The sequence below is a fragment of the Pelobates fuscus genome, chromosome 4, assembly GCF_036172605.1.
Source record: "Pelobates fuscus isolate aPelFus1 chromosome 4, aPelFus1.pri, whole genome shotgun sequence".
Lineage (NCBI taxonomy): Eukaryota > Metazoa > Chordata > Amphibia > Anura > Pelobatidae > Pelobates > Pelobates fuscus.
This window is the reverse complement of record NC_086320.1, coordinates 171794081-171800080: the sequence shown is the minus strand read 5'-3', so window position 1 is coordinate 171800080 and position 6000 is coordinate 171794081.

Below are 6000 nucleotides of genomic sequence, written 5' to 3'. Positions count from 1 at the left end.
TATGGGAGGGAGGGGGGTATAAGGACCACTATGGGAGGGAGGGGGGGTATAAGGACCACTATGGGAGGGAGGGGGGTATAAGGACCACTATGGGAGGGAGGGGGGGTATATGGACCACTATGGGAGGGATGGGGGGGGGGGTAAGGAACACTATGGGAGGGAGGGGGTGGGATAAGGACCACTATGGGAGGGGAGGGGGAAGTAAGGACCACTAGGGGAGGGGAGGGTAAGGACCACTAGGGGAGGGGTGAGTCAGGACCACTGGGGGGGGGGGTGAAGGAACACGGGGGTGGGGAGGTAAGGACCACTGAGGGAGGAGGAGGGGAAGTCAGGACATATGGGGGGGGGAGGGGGCGGCAAAATTTTTTTTGCCTACGGCGGCAAATATCCTTGCACCGGCCCTGCACACACTGCATTCACACACTGCATTCATACACACACACACTGCATTCATGCACACACACACTGCATTCATGCACACACACACTGCATTCATGCACACACACACTGCACTCATACACACACTGCACTCATACACACACGCTGCACTCATACACACACGCTGCACTCATACACACACACATACGCACACACTGCATTCATTATACACACACTGTAAATAAATATTCAATTAATATATTTTTTTTAGGATCTAATTTTATTTAGAAATTTACCAGTTGCTGCTGCATTTCCCACCCTAGTCTTATACTCGAGTCAATAAGTTTTCCCAGTTTTTTGGGATAAAATTAGGGGCCTCGGCTTATATTCGGGTCGGCTTATACTCGAGTATATACGGTAATAAAATATTTACAAAAAAATGTGAGGGTTTACTCACTTTTGTGAGATAATATATATATATAGTGATGTCGCGAACATAACATTTTCGGTTCGCAAACGGCGAACGCGAACTTCCGCAAAACGTTCGTGAACCAGCGAACCGCCATAGACTTCAATGGGCAGGCGAATTTTAAAACCCACAGGGACTCTTTCTGGCCACAATAGTGATGGAAAAGTTGTTTCAAGGGGGCTAACACCTGGACTGTGGCATGCCGGAGGGGGATCCATGGCAAAACTCGCATGGAAAATTACACAGTTGATGCAGAGTCTGGTTTTAATCCATAAAGGGCATAAATCACCTAACATTCCTAAATCACAATGGATATGGATTGACACCTGACATATGACATATTGACACCTTGACATATGGATTGACACCTGTCCTCAGAGACCCTGGTACACACTGACACAGAGCAGAATAGGGACTGTTCCCCCTACATAGGGTCACTTGGCAGATTTGGATTGACACCTGTCCTCAGAGACCCTGATACACACTGACACAGAGCAGAATAGGGACTGTTCCCCCTACATAGGGTCACTTGGCAGATATGGATTGACACCTGTCCTCAGGGACCCTGATACACACTGACACAGAGCAGAATAGGGACTGTTCCCCCTACATAGGGTCACTTGGCAGATATGTATTGACACCTGTCCTCAGAGACCCTGATACACACTGACACAGAGCAGAATAGGGACTGTTCCCCCTACATAGGGTCACTTGGCAGATATGGATTGACACCTGTCCTCAGGGACCCTGATATACACTGACACAGAGCAGAATAGGGACTGTTCCCCCTACATAGGGTCACTTGGCAGATTTGGATTGACACCTGTCCTCAGAGACCCTGATACACACTGACACAGAGAAGACTAGGGACTGTTCCCCTACATAGGGTCACTTGGCAGATATGGATTGACACCTGTCCTAAGGATCCCTGATACACACTGACACAGAGCAGAATAGGGACTGTTCCTTCTACATAGAGTCACTTGGCAGGTATGATTTGACACCTGTCCTCAGGGAACCTGATACACACTGACACAGAGCAGAATAGGGAATATTCACTTAATGGCAAACATTGTTATACAGGGGAATATTCAGTAAATAAGGATAAGGGGGGGGGCCTACTGTCCTCCCCCCGGCCCCCACCTCTGCATGGTGGGTGGGGGCCATAAATCACAATGAGGGGGACTTACTGTCTTCCCCCCTGCCCCCACCCATGAGCGGTGGGTGGGGGCCATAAAAATAATGAGGGGGGACCCACTGTATGATGTTGTATCGATCAGGTAGTGTAAGGGTTACGCCCGCTTCAGAGTGACAGACCAAACTCCCCGTTTAACGCACCGCAAACAGTCCATTTGCACAACCGCAAACTCCCCATTTGCACAAGGTTGGATACCAAGCTAGCCATGTCCCGTTCCTTGTCCTCACTGATGTCATTGAAGGTCTCTTCCTCCACCCAGCCACGTACAACACCAAGGTTCCCTGAAAGGTGACAACAAGCCCCCTGGGACGCCTGCTGTGTTTGGTCTTCCACCTCCTCAAAGCCACCTTCCTCCTCTGACTCCTCTTTTTCAGACTCCGCTCTCTGCGTTGCCTCTCTCTGCGTTATTATAAGGTGTGTTAAGTAGTACTATTCTTTTCAGTTTAATCCCTGTTACGAGTAGAGGACTATTTCCTTGTTTCGCCAAACCCCTTCAAAGATGGAAAAAGTGGTATGAGTGGAAGAAACAAGGAAATGTGGTCAGGTGGTGGTGCCAGCCCCACCGAGGGCTTGTACCCAGGTATGCTAATAAAATGAAAAAAGAAAAAATCTCCCAAGAAGGAGATCTAAAACTGGCATAGGAAAAGGTTAGACAACTATAATAAAGTGATACCTAAAATCCTAGTGAGCATAGGTGTATAATAGAGGGAGAAAGGGAAAGCAGAGTAATGCTTCCTAATACTGTGGTTAGTACCCTTTGTTAAAGTAAATTGAGTAATGGACAAAAGTCTTTATTGTATCATTTATAAATAACAAAGGGATACTATATGCATTCCCCTATAGTGGCTAATTGTGTAATAATGGTAATTATTATATAATATTATATAATATTGCCTATTATATAATATTGCCAGGGGAAAGGAAATTCCCTCTAAATAGATGGGTATAGGCAGAAAGTATGGAGACCGGAGTGATGCTGTCATAAAAAGTGTCAATAAGGTGATATAAAGTTAAATGTATCACAGACACACAGCCACCCTTTCTCTTAACTAGTTTCCAGAAATGCTGGTTAGGTAGAAAGGCTATAAAGACTCAGAGAGGTCTAAGAAGAATCCTCTAAACTAGCCCTTCAAGGGTGTTCTAAGCTAAAGCTCAATCTAAACGTTTAGATGACTGCCTGATTTCCCATCACAGATGCTGGCTAGGAATAACACTGTGCAAGACAAAGAGTGGGTCTAAGTGCCCATAGTGCAGTAAAGTGTCCCTAGTGAAGTGAAAAAGAGAATAACGAGCTGGCGCCCTATCAGGGGACGTGTATTATGACATCGAAATTAGGCATGTACACATGCCTGAAAAATTAGGTATTGTTGCAGCCGCTGCTGTAGCAGCGGCCATAAAAATTGATGTTTGCTTCCCAGGCAAAAAGTGCCTTAAAACATTGCGGCTTGAACCCTAGTTGATGGCGGATAAGTCACGCAAGTCAACTGGCATTCAGAGCTAAAATACAGCAGCGTGTGTACCATTTTTAGCCCAACGCAGCTCATCTCATCAGGCCTTTTTTAGTCGAATGTATCGCCCACTGTCAGTCCCTTCGGGATCCATCCTTCATTCATCTTAATAAAGGTGAGGTAATCTAGACTTTTTTGTAAAAATTCTTTATTTTCGTAGTGCATGGCTTAATAACATACACGCTTGTCTTGCCACGACAGCTGTGACAAGCAGTCTCAAGTAAGCATCTAAATACAGTGTCAAAGCATGTGTAAACATTATACAGGTTTATAAGATTGGTATACAAGTTAAACTAAGCACTTTTTTTTTTATAGTTGACAAGTTAGGTGACACGCCCAGGGTTGTGCTGTTGCAGACAGGTGTGGTGGGTTGTGTGTTAGTTCCCTGGGATACTCCAGGTTTGGGTGTCTGTGAATGCTCGTGGTTACCAAGTGTGGCTTTACTTGGGAGCCTAAGAGCATACATGCTTGTTACAGGTTTGGGTCAGGCTTGTGGTGTCAGATGTCAGTGAGTACCTGTCTATGGGCCCCCGTTAGGTTCTAGTTTGTGTTTGATCAGATGTGTGTGGGGTTCCGCGTTGCAGGGTACTGCCTGTGGCATCTTGACTATTCCCCTTACCTTGGGGGTGGCGGGGAGACGGAGGGGTGTATCTAAGGTGGGTGCCATCAATTTGTCTGTTGCGTAGGTCTGTTTGGTATGGTTGGGTGCATGGGTACCTCATGTAAATAGTGGTAGTGTTTAGGAACAAATTTATATTGGTGTTAACAGGGAAACAAAAAGTAATAATACGTGCATATACATCTCATGGGGGGGGGGGGGGTGCATGGGATGGATTATGCAATGGTGTAGGCACTAGAGGGGATCTCAACCGAGTATCGGTAAAGTCTTGGTCCGCATCGGAAATTGTTCCCGAGGTATATGCGTTGTTTTTAGGCTCAGCCTTTGAACATAGTTAGGTGTTTGTAGATTGTCGGTTTCTCATTATCTGGGTCGGCGTTAGATCGTCTTCTGGTTCCCAATTTTCTATTTGACTTGCAGGTGCGGGGTTAAGATGCGAAGGTTGCAGTCCCAGTGCAGATAGGAAGGCTGGTGCTCCGGACAGGGTTGTGAGGTTATGGGTAGTCCCATTGTGGTGTACTAGCAGTGAGCCAGTGCGTCCCCATCTGTAGGCTATGTCAGCAGCGCGTAGTGAGGCTGTGACTGGCCCGAATGTTTTACGCCTTAGTAGTGTGGCTCTGGTGAGGTCCTGAAAGAAAGTTAATTGAGAGCTCTCGAAGGCCAGAGGCGTTTTACCCTTCAGGGCTGTCATTATCTGTATCTTGTCCTGTATCGACGTGCAGCGCAGGATTACATCTCTAGGTGTGCTGGGGGGGATTTGTACCGTGCTTGTGACCCGGTAGATCCTGTCTAGGACTAGTTTCTTGGCGATAGCTTGAGGGAGGATCGTGGCGAGGAGTCGCCTCGCGTAGTGTGCTAGTTCCTCGGTTGGGACTGTGGTGGGTACTCCCCTGATTTTAATGTGGATTTGGCGTTGTCTATCCTCAAGGGACATGAGTTGAGCAGCTAGGACATGTTGTTCCATTTGTATTTGTTGGACTGTGTCTTTAAGGCTGGAGACCTCGTCCTGAACGACTTTGATGTCTGCCGTTCCAACACGTTCTGTTACTTGTGATATGTCTGCCTTAACCCTTGCGACATCGGCAGCTAGTAAGTTTTGTATATTTGCCCATAGTGCTTTTAAGTCCCCTTTGGTGGTGGGGGCTGAATCATCTAGGGGTTCTGGTGGTGGTGTTTGGTCTGCCAGAGGGGTCGCCGCTGTGCTCGGCTCTTCTCCGTGCGGGTCGGAGATCAGGCTGCTGGCGTGGAGTTGAGCGGCCTGGGCCGGTTCAGGGTGTGTAGGCCGGAGGAGCATCTCCCCGATATCCCTACCTTGTGTGCAGTAGCCGGTTGCGGGTTTTTGTGAGCGGCGGGCCATTTCTGTTTTGCTTGCGGCCGCGTTGAGAGGAGGGAGTTCCGGGTAGATCCCGCCGAGGAAGGCCTCTAGGCCCAGGACTGGAGTGGCGCGGTAGGCCGCAGTTTTGAGTTTGCGTCTGGGTTGTTTGGGTGCCTGAAAGAAAGGCATGAAACGGTGCGGGGTGCTTGCTGGTAGGTGCTGGGTGTTTTTGGAGGGTAGATAGGGCTTGATGTTGTTGATTTTTGGCAGATTGTGGTAGATTTTGGAGGAGCAAGCTTTGATGGCGTCTATTCAGGATGGCTGCCAGGCTCCGCCCCCAATCTAGACTTTTTTGACCTAGGCGACTTCTCTTCTCAGTGACAATACCTCCTGCTGCACTGAAGGTCCTTTCTGACAGGACACTTGAAGCGGGGCAGGCCAGAAGTTCTATCGCAAATTGGGATAGCTCAGGCCACAGGTCAAGCCTGCACACCCAGTAGTGAAGGGGTTCAT